The sequence below is a fragment of the Zingiber officinale genome, chromosome 1B (assembly GCF_018446385.1).
Source record: "Zingiber officinale cultivar Zhangliang chromosome 1B, Zo_v1.1, whole genome shotgun sequence".
Taxonomy (NCBI): domain Eukaryota; kingdom Viridiplantae; phylum Streptophyta; class Magnoliopsida; order Zingiberales; family Zingiberaceae; genus Zingiber; species Zingiber officinale.
The window spans coordinates 59,187,976-59,205,078 of record NC_055986.1 but is presented as its reverse complement, the minus strand read 5'-3'; the positions used below and the strand labels follow the sequence as shown (position 1 = coordinate 59,205,078).

Below are 17,103 nucleotides of genomic sequence, written 5' to 3'. Positions count from 1 at the left end.
TAAATACCATGCATGCAAGCATGATATTTATTACATAATTAGTGCATAGTGGATCTTAAGGGATGTTAAATAGGAGAACTCTTGTATGGAAAATCAAGTAAATTTGAATGAAAATTTTAGTTTCTCTTTGGTGAGAGCTTCCTTCTAGTTCTTAGGCAAAGAACTAATTCCGATCTTATCAAGGCAACTTATAGCGATCAAACCCCATGATTTATCACTCACCTTCTCATCTTGCTTGAGTATGGCGTCAATACTCTTCCCCAAGCTGAATTTCAAAGTAATCCAACTCACTTATCAGGTTTGTGTCTTGTTTTCATCTTTGTTCTTGTCCATCTTTGTTGATCTCTCCGTCCCTATCTGTCGTAAATTTATGTTCACTATTTGGGTCCTCAACTAAAAAAAAAAGAGAGGAAAATTATAAAAAAAAAAGAATCATTAGTCATTGGTTTCTGATTGAAAAAAAAAAGAAAAAAAGGAGGATTTTGTTAGAGTGTATACTAAAAGCCTAGCTTTTTGGATAAATATTTATCTAGAAATAAGAATACATTGGTCAAATGTCTACATTTATGTTAAGTGTAGTTGTTCAATTAATTTATATTGTAGATAACATGGTGTGTGGTACCACACACAGAAGATCATGTTATCAGTTCTTTATAAATTATAAACAATTGCTCACGACTAAGATGGATATAGGAACAAACCATTGGAATAGTCATAGTATAATTTGGTATTAGTTTATCTTGACTATAAAATTACACTAGTACACTTAGAGTGTATTGAGCTGGACCATTTAAGGTAAGTTCTTTTTATACTGACTAAATAAAAGAATAAAATCTTTGTTATTATGGAAGTGTGTGTTCTTAATCATGATATAATAACAAGCACATATACTTAATATTCATTTCTTTGATTTATCAAAGAGTGTGATTTAGCTCGATAAATCAACAAGCCCGATAAGTTGGGAAATAGTATTATTTATATGGTGTATTGTTGATTATAGAATGAAACTGTATCCTAGTAATCTAGGTTGATAATGTCCCCAAGAGGAGCTCATAAGGATTGTCATGTAAACCCTGTAGGTGGACATAGTCTGACATGACAATAAGGTTGAGTGGTACTATTCTTGAAGCCAGATATTAATTAAGTGAGTTGTCAGTAACTCATTTAATTAGTGGACATTCGATATCTTAAACACAGGGAGATTAATACACTCATGATAAGAAGGAGCCCATATAGCAATATGAGATTGGTGCGGTAGTTCAATAATAACTCTTTAGTGGAATGAGTTATTATTGATGAACTCGACTTGGGTGTTCGAGGCGAACACGGGAAGCTCAAGTTCATCGGGAGACCAAAACCAATTTCTCCTCTCGGTCCCTGTCTTAGCCTCTTAATTATAAAGTGTTATACTCACCCATACCCACCTTCTTACCCATCCTAGGTGGCCGGCCAAGCCAAGCTTGGAGTCCAAGCAAGGGTTGCCCACATCAAGGCATGGATAGGTTGAAGTGTGGACGACCCTAGCTTGAACCCAAGCTTAGGTGGCCGACCACAATAAATTAAAAGGATTTTATTTTTTTAAAATCTTTCTTATGTGGAAACCATAGTTTTAAAAGAGAGTTTAAAATTTAAATCTTTCCTTTTATAGCTTTCTACAAAAGATTAAGAGAAAAGTTTGACATCTTTCCTTATTTGTAGTTAAAAGGAAGATTTTAATTTTTAATAAAACTTTCCTTTTATAAAACCATCCTCATGATTTTAAAAGAGAGTTTTAAAATTAAATCTTTCCTTTTATAGCTTTCTACAAAAGATTAAGAGAAAGATATCTTTCCTTATTTGTAGTTAAAAGGAAGATTTTAATTTTAGATAAAATTTTCCTTTTTGTAAATCATCCACATGTTTTAATAGAGAGATTTTAATTTATAAAAGTTTCCTTTTATAACCAACCATGAAGGAAATTTTTTAAAGATAAATTTTTATTTTAAAAAATTTTCAGAAACAAATTAGGAAATTTTAATTTTTGTTTAAAACTTTCCTTGTATAGAGGATGTTGAGGTGGCCGGCCAAATAGAAACAAGAAAGAAAATTTTAATTAAATTTTCCTTTCATTAGCAAAGAGGATAAGGAAGGTTTTATTTAAATTTTCCTTATTTGCCAAGACCAAGGAATATAAAAGAGATGGTAGAGGTGTCTCACCTCATAATAATCTATCTTCTATTCCTCTCTCTTTTCTTCCTTGGTGTGGTCGACCCTCATCTTCTTCCTCTCCTCTTTTTCTTCTTCATTGGTAGCCGGTGACATCAACCCTCAAGGAGCTTGTTAGTGGCCGAATTTTGCTTGGAGAAGAAGTAGAGAAAGGAGGCTTTACTTCTAGCATCCCTTGGAGCTTGGTGGTGGTGACCGAAACTTGCTTGGAGAAGAAGGAAGCTTGGGTGGATTCTCGTCTCGGTAGATTGTCGCCCACATGACGTCCGAGATAAGAAAGGAATATGACAAAAGATCGTGAGGTCTGTAAGCTATAAAAGGTATAACTAGTTATTAGTTTCCGCATCATAACTAGTTCATCCTTTTATTTAGATCTTGAAATACCAAACACAAGAGGCTAATGAATCCAGGTAATCAAATTTATGTTTTCGATTTTGTGTTTCTTTTATTTTTTGAACTTGTGATTCGATTGTTCTTTTTGGTTAAACCTAGGGTTACTATAAGAAGATTAAATATTGAATTTCTTTGAAAGGCTTTGTCAAGGCAGTGGTGGATGTTCCCATACCCAAGAAGGCCAAGTGTCTCACAATGTTTGACTTGGGAGTCGATCTCTGAAATAAATATTGAATCAAATTTATAACATAGGTGGATTTGGATCAATAATGTTAAGTATCGTTTGCGATCCAAGTCTAAACCTCTAAGAACAGATAAGTTAAATTTGGAATCAATAATGTTAAGTGTTGGATCGAAAAGCGCTAGAGGGGGGGTGAATAGTGCTCGTGGCTTTCACTCGATTCGGAATCGTAAAACTTGAATAATAAACGCAGTGGAAATTAAAATGACAATCACACACAAAGAGACGAGGAGTTACTTGGTTCGGAGCCTATGACAACTCTTACTCCAAGACCTACGCTCGTTGAGCGTTTATGTTGGGTAACACTTATAATCTCAAAAATTATTACAAGCTAAGTACAGAGAAAAACAGTAATTAACTTAATACCAACAATAGAGAAATGAAAACTGAAGCTTCGGGTCGTCGGAAGTTTGTTGTAGCACTTCGGGATCGTCTTGTTAGCAGCTTGTCATAGAAGGATTGCTCAGAATTCGTTGTATCTAGCTGCTGGTCGAGACTCTCTTATATAGGGTGTTCAAGGCGCCTCCAACCCGAAAAATCAATCCCGATTCAACCGCTGTCGATAAGGCCTGCTCGCTGCTAGTTATCCATCTGAAGGTGCCTTCAACACCGCTCCAAGGCGCCTTCAAGCAGTGATCCAAGGCACCTTCAATCCCCATGAAGGTACCTCCAGCTCCACTTCGCAGCCAGCTTCAGCCTTGCACCCGAGGCGCCTCCAAGCTCCATGGAGGCGCCTCGGACACTATTCATCCGAGGTGTGACTTACTCTTTTGTTCCTGCAAAATGTGTTAGTCTCAAACACATACCTTGCAAAACAAAGTTAGCACATAATAGTCATAGTAACCAAAATATTAACAGTCTCTGGACTATCCGGGTTTGACTTCGGATTTCCAACCGGAAACCCTAGGTCGACCCGACGCCTACTGTTCCCTCTGCGGGAACGCGTCCTCACCTACTCCTCTCAGGAGAGTTACCTATTGCTAGTGCGATCCTCCAGATCGACTGGACTTTTGCTCAATGCTCGATGCTTCCAAACTTTCTGCTGGACATCTGCTCCCCGACCCGTCCAGTCTTCCACCTGATTCACGACACCAAGAGTTTCCACCTAGGGTTACCATCCCCTAGGACTTTTGCCTGAAGCCCTCGACTCGCCAAGACTTTCCGCATAGGGTTACTACCCCCTATGATCTAGGGTTACCACCCCCTAGGGTTTTCCACCTGCCTAACCGCAGCTAGGACTTTTGCCTAAGTACACTTAGGGCTTTCCTGCAAGCTCAATCAGACATATTAGATAACAAAACAACTTAACTTTAAATCCTTTGACATAATCAAAACACATGTTTGATCGTCGGATGCTTCCTGCACCAACATTAAGTTCTGTTTGCGATTCCATATTTAATTTATAAAGAACACAATAGGTTGTTAGAAAAGGTTCAAGACTTGTACAAAATTTTTGTACAGGGGAACCGGTACGACATTCTGAGTAGCAATCAACAGATTTGTGAATTGAAATGACTCAATATTCTTTCTTTGGGAAATCTGAATTCAAAGATATTCCTTTCATTACTCTTGATCGTTGCTGAATTTCTCGTTTTATCCATTTATTTCTCTTATTCTACTCATATTTCTCTTATTGGTTTCTTGTTCACTTGATTGTCTACTTGTTGTCTTGAGAAAGACATTGATAAGGTTCTTTCCTTAAGAACTTATAAAGGAAGCTGAGTGGATAAATTTGAGTGCAACCACGTGAGTAGAGTGGTGAGGTCAGTCTAACATTTCTTTTGTAATTTTCCTTGTCATCTTTTTTTTTACAAGCATGAGTGGGAAAAAATCACCTCATTCCCCTAGGCGAGATCTTAATAGGCTTCAAATGGAGGCACTTACTCAACAATTTGAGAGAATGCTTCAAAGATAACTTAAAGAAATACACGAAAGGATGGACCGACTTGAAGGAGAAAATGTTTCCAACCGTAGGGGCTATTCTAATCATGAAAAATCTCGTCAAAGTGACCCATTCTATGATTCACCAAGAGAAAGAAGGAGGCATGAAGAAAGAAGAAGACGTGAAAGAGGAGGTAGAGACCATAGACGAGAAGATGATCTAGGAGGTGTGAAAGTCCAGATACCTTCCTTCCAAGGGAGGAATGACCCCGAAACATATCTTGAGTGGAAGATAGAAATAGAGCAAATCTTCTCATGCCACAATTACAATGATGCAAAGAAAGTAAAGGTGGCTGCCCTTAAGTTCACCGATTATGCCTTAATCTGGTGGGATCAATTGCAAAAGGAGAGAAGAAGGTATGGAGAGCATCCTATCAACACTTGGGACGAAATGAAGACTTTGATGAGAAGGAGATTCGTGTCTTCCCACTACCATAGGGAATTGCACAACAAATTGCAAAGACTCACCCAAGGGAGTAGGAGTGTGGATGATTACTACAAGGAGATGGAGGTGGCTTTGATTAGAGCTAATATTGTGGAGGATAGGGAAGCTATCATAGCTCGATTTCTTGATGGCCTAAACCAAGATATTGGAGACATTGTGGAGTTACAACATTATATGGAGCTTGACGACTTAGTGCATCAAGCAATGAAAATAGAGCAACAATTAAAGAGAAAGGGCGTTATGAAGAAATCCACTTCTCCAAACTACTCTTCAAGTTGGAAGGACAAGCCAAAGAAGGAGGGTTCTTCTTCAAATTCTAAGGAGGCAGCAAGCACTAAGAAGCCTATTCCTATTACCTCTTCTTCCACTTCTAAGAGTAGGGATATCAAGTGTTTTAGGTGTTTGGGAAAAGGTCATATTGTATCCGAATGCCTGAATAAGAAGACTATGGCGGTGAGGGATAATGGGAGTATCTCTAGTGAAGAAATTTCTTCTCATTCCTCATCCTCAAGCGATGAGGAAAATGATGGAGCAGCCTATGCGCAAGATGGAGATCTCTTGGTGGTTAGGAGATTATTGGGAAGCCAAGCCAAGGAGCATAAGGAGGACCAAAGAGAAAATATTTTTCATACCCGCTGTCTTATTCAAGGTAAGACATGCTCTATGATCATTGATGGTGGAAGTTGTACCAATGTGGCAAGCACTAGGTTGGTCACCAAACTCAACCTCAAGACTACACCACATGCAAGACCATATAAACTCCAATGGCTAAGTAATAGTGGTGAATTGGTAGTGAATCAGCAAGTGTTGATTAATTTCTCCATTGGAAAAATATAAAGATCAAGTTCTATGTGATATTGTGCCTATGGAGGCAAGCCACATTCTTCTTGGAAGACCTTGGTAGTTTGATAGGCGAGCTCACCATAATGGATTCTCCAACAAGTTCTCTTTTGTCCACAATTCTCGTAAAGTCACACTTGTACCATTATCACCTAGAGAGGTTTGTGAGGATCAAATAAAAATGAGAGAGAAAAGAGAAAAAGAAGAGCAAGGGCTTAAGAAAAAAAAAGAGTGTGTGAAAAAGAAAATACTTGATTTTGAGGACAAAATTAAAAAGAAAAGAGAGAATGAGGAAAAGAAAGAGAGAAAAATAGAAAATTTGTTTACAAGAGGAAGTGAGGCGAAGAAAGCTTATTTGACAAGGCAGCCTATATTTCTTCTTTTGTGCAAGGAAACTTACTTGGAATCTAATACTAACTCCTTGCCTAGTGATGTTGTTGTTATTTTGCAAGATTTTGAGGATGTGTTTCCCAAGGAAGTACCTCATGGTTTGCCTCCAATAGGGGGATTGAACACCAAATAGACATTATTCCTGGCGCTTCTCTGCCCAATAGGCCAGCTTATAGGAGCAACCCTCAAGAAACAAAGGAGATACAAAATCAAGTGGAGGAGTTATTGCAAAAAGGATGGGTTAGAGAAAGTTTAAGTTCTTGTGTTGTACCCGTAATTTTGGTGCCTAAAAAGGATGGATCATGGAGGATGTGCATTGACTGTAGAGCCATCAACAATATCACAATTCGGTATAGACATCCTATCCCTAGACTTGATGATTTGTTTGATGAATTGCATGGTGCTTGCTTCTTTTCTAAAATTGATTTGAAAAGTGGGTACCATCAAATTAGGATAAGGGAAGGGGATGAATGAAAAACAACTTTCAAAATCAAATATGGATTGTACGAATGATTGGTAATGCCTTTTGGGTTAACTAATGCACCAAGCACTTTTATGAGGCTTATGAACCATGTCTTACGAGAATTTCTTGAAAAATTTGTGGTAGTATACTTTGATGATATTTTGGTATATTCCAAGAGTTTTGTTGAGCATATTGCACATCTCCAATCTGTCTTGCATGTCCTTAGAAAGGAAAAACTATATGCTAACTTGGAAAAGTGTTCTTTTTGCACTAATCATGTGGTTTTTCTTGGTTTTGTCATAAGTTATAAAGGAGTGCAGGTTAATGAAGGGAAAGTTAAGGCCATTAGAGATTGGCCAACTCCTAAAACTGTGAGTGAGGTTAGGAGCTTCCATGGGTTGGTAAGTTTCTATAGGAGGTTTGTGAAGGACTTCAGCATAGTGGCAGCACCCCTAAATGAAATTGTTAAGAAAAACATGAGTTTTAGATGGGGAGAGAATCAAGAAAATGCATTTTAAACACTTAAGGATAAACTCACACATACACCCATTCTTGCTTTACCTGATTTTTCCAAATCATTTGAAATTGAATGTGATGCATCTCATGTGGGTATTGGGGCAGTTTTACATCAAGATGGTCATCCCATTGTATATTTTAGTGAGAAACTAAGTGACGCCACTCTCAACTATTCCACTTATGATATAGAATTGTATGCACTTGTTAGAGCATTACAAACTTGGTAGCATTATCTTTTGCCTAAAGAATTTGTCATTCATAGTGATCATGAATCTTTAAAGTATTTGAAAGAGCAAGGGAAGCTCAACAAAAGGCATGCCAAATGGGTCAAATTTCTTGAACAGTTTCCTTATGTGATTAAGTATAAGCAAGGAAAGGTAAATGTTGTAGCAGATGCACTTTCGAGAAGGTATAACTTGTTAGCTACACTTGAGACTAAATTGCTTGACTTTGAATATATTAAGGAATTGTATGTACATGATAATTAGTTTTCCCAATTATATGTTGCGTGTGAAAAGAAATCACAAAATGGGTTTGTTAGGCATGACAACTACTTGTTTAAGAATAACAGACTTTGTGTGCCTAGAGGATCCATGCGTAAATTGCTAGTTAGGGAAGCACATGAGGGGGGGGTTTAATGAGACACTTTGGGGTTCAAAAGACCTTAGAAATGCTACTTGAACATTTTCATTGGCCACACATGAAACACGATGTGCAGAAATTTTGTGCACGGTGCATTGTGTGTAGAAAAGCAAAATCTAAGACATTACCTCATAGACTTTACACGCCTTTGCCTATTCCTAATTTTCCTTGGACTGACTTGTCTATGGATTTTATTTTAGGGCTACCACGTGCTCAAAAAGGTAAGGACTCTATTTTTGTGGTAGTTGATAGATTCTCCAAGATGGTACACTTCATACCTTGCCACAAAGTGGATGATGCAACTCATGTGGTAGATTTGTTTTTCAAAGAGGTGGTAAGACTTCATGGCATGCCTAGGAGCATTGTTTCAGATCGTAACACCAAATTTTTAAGCCGTTTTTGGAGGACCTTATGGAACAAGCTGGGAACAAAGTTTCTTTTCTCCACCACATACCACCCACAAACTGACGGCCAGACTGAGGTGGTAAATAGGACACTTTCTACTCTTCTTAGAGCAATTATTAAGAAGAACATTAAATCTTGGAAAGAATGCTTACCTCATGTTGAATTTGCTTATAATAGGGTGGTCCATTCTACTACTCAATTTCCTCCTTTTGAGATTGTTTATGAGTTCAATCCACTAATACCTCTTGATTTGCTTCCTTTACTTAACACTTCTTCTTTAGTTCACAAGGATGACAAAACAAAGGCAGAATATGTGAAGAATCTTCATGAGCAAGTTAAAGCTCAAATTGAGAAGAAAATGGAACAATATGTAAATCGAGCCAATAAAGGGAGAAAAAGAGTTGTCCTTGAACCCGATGATTGGGTGTGGGTTCATATGAGGAAGGAACAGTTTCCTACCCAAAGGAAATTAAAGCTTCAACCAAGAGGAGATGGACCATTCCAAGTGTTGGAAAGAATTAATGACAATGTTTACAAAATTGATTTGCCCGGTGAGTATGGTGTTAGTGCAACGTTTAATGTGGCTGATTTGAGTCCTTTTGATGTATGTGATGAAGACCTAAATTCGAGGATGAATTCACCTAAAGAAGGAGGGAATGATGTGAGCCAAGAAGAGGCATTGTAAGGAATTGGAGGACCCATGACGAGGTCCAAGACTAAGAGAATGAAGCAAGCTTTGGAAGACTTAATAATGGGGCTCAAGGAAAAGGAGGATCAATGCACAATGGAGACAACAACTAAATGGATCACATTCCTTTAAATTGAAAGTGAAATTGGACCAACATGAGGACCATTTTCGTATGCATTTTTGGGGGGTTTTTCTAAAGTAACTTTTGATGTCCTTTGTGGGTTTTTAATGCATTTTTTAGAGTCCTTAACCTAGTATAACATGCATGCATGATTGCATTAAGCTAGTATTAGGGATTAGTGGTTGCATTAGTGGATAATAAATACCATGCATGCAAGCATGATATTTATTGCATAATTAGTGCATAGTGGATCTTAAGGGATGTTAAATAGGAGAACTCTTGTATGGAAAATCAAGTAAGTTTGAATGAAAATTTTAGTTTCTCTTTGGAGAGAGCTTCCTTCTAGTTCTTAGGCAAAGAACTAATTCCGATCTTATCAAGGCAACTTGTGGAGATCAAACTCCATGATTTATCACTCACCTTCTCATTGCTTGAGTGTGGCGTCAATACCCTTCCCTAAGCTGAATTTCAAGGCGATCCATTTACTACAAGGTTCTTTATCAGCCAGGGTCACATGGCCGCGTGGCCTTCATATGGCCGTGTCATGCTCCCTCTCTGGATGTCTTACACGGCCGTGTGACTCACACGATCATGCCAATCTTGGCCTCTAAAAATGTTGCATGGTCGTGTAGATCTATACGGTCGTATGATGGATATACTGCTAGAGTGACATGGCCGGTCCACACCACATGGTCATGTTATGCTCCCTCTCTGTCAAAGTCACACGGCCATGTGGATTCACATGGACGTGTGGCACGACCGTGTGCTGCTTTGTCTCTAGAACATTGACACGACCGTGTGGCTCACACGGCAGTGGCTTGATTTACCTCTGGTGGGGGAGCACGACCGTGTGGGTCACACAACATTGGCTTGATTTCCTCCAACAATGTTCTCGTGTACGTTTTTGCTCCATTTTTGCTCCAATATGCGTCCTGCCAATACAAATATGCAAAGAACATATCTACGAATAGAATATAATGAAAGTATTGTTGGGTGCTACCTGAAATTTCATTCTATTTCCCTTATACAAAAATTTGTAAAAGTATAGTGTAGGACCGTTGGGCCTGCTAGAAGGGGGGGTTGAATAGCCCTGTAAAATCAAAAACAAAAGCAACCCTTCTCGAACTCTTAAACTAACACTTGTATAAAATTAGCTAAGCAGAAATACAAGAAAGAAACGAGGCACCGTGTTTGACTTGGTTACAACCGGGGAGGTTGTTAATCCAAGGAAAGTAATCGCACTAAAAACTCCTTCGGGCGGAGAAGCCTCTTACATCGGTGAAAGCATAAAAACAGAAGCTAAACTAGAACAGTGAGCGCACAAGTGTTTTGAATGCTAATTACTGAGTTGATAAAAAGCTTCTGGACCAAGGCTATATTTATAGCCTTGGTCGGGGCGCCTGGAAGGGTTCCGGGTGCCCTGGGGGGGATAAAACTTTATCCTCCAACGTTCAGATCGCGTAAATCGCGATCCTGGTCAAAATCAGGGTCCGAGCGCCCGGAAGGGTTCCGGGTGCCTCGGATGGCTTCGGGCGCCCCGGACTGTTCCGGGCGCCCCGGACTGTTCCGGGCGCCCCGGAGCCCAAAGTCAACAGTGTTGACTTTTTTGTCCGGGACCTCTTCTCTGGTTCAGTCCCTCCTCGGTCGGGTTCTTCTCCTCCGGATCCGCTCGCTTGGGTGATCTCTGCCATCCGGAAAAGGGCTCACCCGAACCCAACTTCCGGTCTTCTCGAGCGAGCTTCCCTCCGGCTTCTCGTCCCTCGGAATCGCTGCGTGTTTCCTTCTCGTCCGCCGGCGTACTCATCCGCAGTCTTCGTCCCTCGGACGCACCTCGTGCCGTCCTTCTCGCTAGCTGTGTCTCTTGCTCCCCGAGCAATCTTCCGCTCCAGCTTTCGTCCCTCGGAACCACCGCACGCTTCCTTCTCGTCCGCCAGTGTACTCTTCCGCAGCACCTCGTCTCTCAGACTGCCGTCCTTCTCGCTAGCTGCGTCTTCCGCTCGACTACCTGTGTTCTTAAGCTCCTGCACACTTAAATACAAGGTTAAATACACAGGACATAACTTAACTTGTTGATCACACCAAAACAACCTTGGGGTTCCAACATATAGAACTTTTCCTAGCAACCCATGTGTTCTTCAAAAGTTAAACTTGGATTGCAAATGAAACTTAACATTATTAATCCAAGTTCAACTCATGTGTTTTTCAGAAGGTTAAACTTGGATTGGAAATGAAACTTAACATTTTTAATCCAAGTTCAATCCATGAGTTCTTCAGAAGTTAAACCATATTACAGAAGTTGATTAAATATTTATTTCAAGGATTGGCTTCCAGGTCATTGGCGAGACACTCGGTCTTCTTGGTTATGAGATCATCCACCACTTCCTAGACAAAGCCTTTTAAAGAAATTGAATATTAAACTCTTTACAGTAAACCCTAGGTTTAACTAAAGAGACCTCAATCGAAGTACAAAATCGAAACACAAAATCGCTAGCCTCTTGTGTTGGTATTTTAGGATCCATACAAAAAAAACTAAACTAGTTACGCTGCGGAATAAAAAGCTAGTTGTACCTTTCTTAGTAGACAAAGACCTCTTAATCTTCTGCTGTATTCCTCTCCTCCTCTTGGACGTCGTGTGGGCGACGATCTACCAAGACAACACCACCCAAGCTCCTTCTTTGCCTACAAGTTTCGGCCACCAAGGAAACAAAGAGTCGCCGACCACCAAGGATATATAAGGTAGAATCCCTCCTTCTTCTCCTTCAAGCAACCGGAGACCAATGAATCAAAGAGTCGTCGACCCTAAGCTCAAAGAGGAAAAGAGAGGAGTCGGCTACCAAGGATAGAACAAGAGAGGAATTATGTAGATCATTATTCTCCCTCTAAGGCACCATCTATTCTCTTTTATAATCCTTGGTACTGACTAAAAAAGAAAGATTTTAACAACAATTAAAATCTCTCTTTTAAATTTCCTATTGTGGATGACTACAATAGGAAAATTTTAAAATTAAAAATCCCTCTTTTAAATATTATAGATGGCTATAAAAAAGGAAAGATTTTTAAAATTAAAACTTCTCTCTTGAATCCCTTTGAGGATAGCTATAAAAGGAAAGTTTTTAAAATTTAAAATCTCTCTTTTAAATCCCTTGAAGGATAGCTATAAAAGGACAGATTTTAAAATTAAAATCTCTCTTTTAAATCCCTTGGAGGATGGCTATAAAAGGAAAGATTTTAAAATATTAAAAACCTCTTTTAATTCCCTTGTGGTTGGCCCCTTGCTTGGGCACTAACAAGGCTTGGCCGGCCACCTCTTGGGCTCTAAGCAAAGCTTGGTCGACCCCTTGCTTGGGCACCAAGCAAGGATGTGATCGGCCCTTTACTTGGGTAAGAAGTGGACTTGGGTGGATACGAGGTTTTATACATAAAGGCTACAACAGGGACCTAGAGGAGGAATTAGTTTTGACCTCCTGATGAGCTTGAACTTCCTGTGTTCGATCCGAACACCCAACTCAAGTTTATCAATAATAACTCATATCACTAAAGAGTTATTATTGAACTACCGCACCAATCCCATATTACATTATAGGCTCCTTCTTATCATGAGTGCGCTAATCTCCCTGTATTTAAGATATGGAATGCCCATTAATTAAATGAGTTACTGACAATTCACTTAATTAACATTTAGCTCCAAGAGTAGTACCACTCAACTTTATTATCATGTCGGACTAAGTCCATCTGCAAGGTTTACATGATAATTCTTATGAGCTCCTCAAGGGGGCATCATCAACCTAAATAATTAGGACACAAATTCCTTCTATAATCAACAACACACCATATAAACAGTACTATCTTCCAACTCATCAAGACTATTGATTTAATGAATAAATCTCACCCATTGATAAGTTAAAGAAATAAATACTAAGTATACGTGCTTGTTATTATATAGGGATTAAGAGAATGTACATCTATAATAACAGAGGTTCTATTCTTTTATGCAATCAGTATAAAAAGAACAACCTCAAATGATCCTCCTGCTCAATACACACATAGTGTACTAGTGTAATTTTATAGTTAAAATAAACTAATACCAAATTACACTACAACCATTCCAATGGTTTGTCCCAATCCATCTTGGTTGTGAGCTACTATTTATAATTTATAAGGAACTGATAACATGATCTTCTCTGTGACACCACACACCATGTTATCTATAATATAAATTAAATGGACAACTTCATTTAACTAAATGCAGACATTTAACCAATGTGATTCTCATTTCAAAATAAATGCTTATACAAAAAGCTAGGGTTTTAGTATACATTCTAACAAGTATGACATTATAATGAAATAGGGTGCAATAAGCATAGATTATGCTTATGAAATATAAGTAGATGTGCGTCAAAGTATACATAAAAGTGTATATAATCTGCCCACATAACACCCCTAGATTTAAACCTTTGCTTGTCCTCAAGTAAAATCCGTAATCTAGATTTATGTACGTAGATGATATGTAATAATCTCTAATGAGTCAATATAAACCTATCAAATAGTTTCATTGATGAGCATGATACAAAAATTATTTGAGTGTGGCTAAAGTTGAAGTTCTCCATGCTCAGTGTAATAAGTGGCTTAACTTTTTCAAGTGTCAATCACTAAGCCTAGTCAATTTTTCATTTAGCCGTGTTCCTCATACTTCCGGTGATAGGCACTTACCTGCCACACGTAAGGTTCATACCCCTCAAAAATGTTATGCATCGTCACACAAGGTCTCAAAGGAATACTTAGTATCAAGAGAAACATAGTATTTATTTCCCCAGTAATCTAACTCGGTCTCAAATGGGTGAATTGCTAGTTTTCACTCACGATAACTATTTTTTTATCCCTTATTATTTTTTCTTTGAATGTTTACAAAGTATCAAACTTGAACAAACTTTCATTTTTTTGTGATTGATTTTTCCAAATGAGCTTACATGATCTGAGTTTATCCAGTAACCAAAGTGTAGTTGAGAGGTCACCATAGAAGCAAGGGTACTAGTTCGGTTCTATGAATCATGACTATTTTCAAAAATATCTACCATCAAAGTCAAGCAAAATGTGAAGAAATCCTAAAACTAGGCCAACATTCAAATTCTTCTAATAATAACAATGCTCACTTCATGCTACTATAGATAGGAAAACATAGATCAATAGACATACTAGCATACCAAATCACACAACATAAATATCTAGATAAAACGTGCTAATATTTTACATTAAGGAACAAATAATCATGATGTGATGAATGATGCAACTAGTAAAAATTTATTATGCAAAAGAAATAAGCAAAAACTAAACTAAACCAAATGCATCTAATGCATCCCCCCAGACTTAAACTTTTCATTGTCCCAATGAAAACTAGAAATGATATATGAAGGAGGTTTTATGAAGTTAGGGAAGTTACCAAATGATGAGCTCCAAATGCCTATGTCATGAACTTCTCATCATGTAGTTGTCCTCCTCCTAATCTTTGAGTCATATAAAAGAAGATTGACAACAAAAATTAAGTAGAGGATACATGTTTATTATAAAGAAAGAAATGAAACTATATAGAACTAAAGACATGAATGAAAATAAGATTGAACTTGGGTTGCCTCCCAAGAAGCGCTTGTTTAAGGTCATTAGCTCGACCATTTCATTAGATTCATCTAAATCTCGCTCTTAAAGGGGTAAGATATTTTAGAACCCTCCTACCAGGGGCTCTTATTATAGAGAGAGCTTTCATCAAAGGAGTTGCAGAGTAAAGTATAACTCTCTCCATCTTCGTCTTCTTGGAAGTTTTTTCAGGTGGTCGAAGATGGTTCAGATTGAGCTTTCAAATATCGGCCTCATGAAAATCTGCACACTTAGAAGAAATACAAATCTCCCACATACATGTTAAATAAGATAGAACCAAAACCATATTAAGATAAGTAGAATAAGAAATAAAATCTAAATCACATCCAACAAAGTTAAATATAGGTTCCTCTATAAAATTATCTAAAAGATCACAAGAAGTACTAATCTTACTTTGCTGAGAGATACCTGAAAGTTCTAAACATGTAGATGTGACTTCTTCTGAATCAAATGATGGTTCTAGCTCTGGCTCAGGTATTGGTCCTACCAAAGGTGGTGATTCTTGAGACTCTATCAACTCTGCATAAGTCCCTACATATTAGTCCACAACATGTTCAATATTTGCAACTCTCATTATCTCTAAGGGTTGTGTAGACAAAGGAGGTGATTCTTGAGATGATGCTTCCATAACACAGCTCCCTACACATTCTTCCATATCATCAACAATACAAACATTAAAAAATAAACCAACATCAATATCCTCAATAAGAGAATCAATTACAAGAGGATCAATAACTTCACTTGCAGTTTTAAGTTGATCTACTACATCACATTCTTCATCTGAAAATTCAATTTTATCATAACACCCTGTAAACTCAGAAGGTAGATCTGAAAACTTGTTATCCTCTGCATTATTATTACAATCCTCATATAAAGAGTCTTTATCTTTATATACATCTAGAAATGTGCACTTAACCATATTAGAATCACATAATTTTTTAAAGTCTTTATTTTCATTGACCTTCACTAGCCTTTGTGGAAAAGGAACCCTTAATGAAGGTATTGGGAAAGACTGAACTTCCTTTTTCCCATATTCTCTTTGAGCTTGCGGAGGTAGTCCAACTTGCTTTCTAGTGTTGATGTGATTAATCATTGAGGGAAGGGTACTTGTGGCCTTTGTGAACTTCCTGGAGTAATGGAACTGAGTTCTTGTGCTCTTCTATTGTTCTTCTCCTCAATTCTAAACAAATCCTCCTTCAGAAGTTCTTCATGATTCTTGCCACTTCTCAACATAATATCATTATCATTTACACTAGATCTTGTCTGTGTAGGAGGAAGATCTTCTTTGAACCATTTTAAAACTATGCTATCAATCTTTTCCCCCAAATGTTTGAACTCCTCATTCTGTGACTTGTGATTTTCAACATTTTTGGGTGGTTGAGCTGCATTTTGTTTCACAGGCTCTCTTGCATTTATGGCTTGCACTTCTTGAATATTTGAGGGAGATTCCATCCAACTTTTATCTGACCATTCTTGGAGATTCAATGTCACTTGATCGATTAATGTATATGCTTCGTCCACACTTTTATTTATAAAAGAACCTCCAGCTGATGAATCCAGATAACATTTATCTGAGAAAGAAATTCCCCTATAGAATATGTGCAAGGTGAGTCATTTTTCCAAACCATGCTGAGGGTACTATCTTTGTAGACTCTTAAATCTATCTCATGCTTCAAATAATGATTCTCCATTTGCTTGAGCAAAATTTGTGATGCAATTTCTCATGTAAATTGCTCTACTTGGAGGGATAAAATGATTTGGAAATTTCTTCTCCAATTGTTCCCAACTTGTGATGCTTTGAGGATAAAAAGAATATAACCAAGTCCTTGCTTTATCCTTGATACTGAAAGGAAATGTCATCAATCAAACTGCATCCACTAACACTCCTTCATAGTTCACCATATCACAAAGCTCTAGAAATGTCTCAAGGTGCAGATAAGGACTTTCTGATACTTCTCCTCCTATCATGAAAATTAACTCTGGGTCTAGTTGAAAACTTTTTACTTCAATATGAGGCTGCACAATAGGAGATAAAAATATTGCAGAAGTGGGTACAGAAAAATCTCTTAAAGGCCTGCTTGACATGTTAGTGCTCATGGTATCTAAAAAAAATATAAGGAAAAATTAAAAATGTAGAATTAAAGACAAGAAATAAAATGCATAA

At 37.8% G+C, this 17,103-nt stretch overlaps 1 non-coding gene across 1 annotated transcript; it reads left to right on the top strand.

Moving 5' to 3' along the window:
- Positions 1 to 16,560: 16,560 nt before the first annotated feature.
- On the top strand, positions 16,561 to 16,666 carry LOC121994257. The gene has a single exon (XR_006115660.1). It is a non-coding gene; the product is annotated as a small nucleolar RNA R71 (small nucleolar RNA).
- The last annotated feature ends 437 nt before the right edge of the window (positions 16,667 to 17,103 follow it).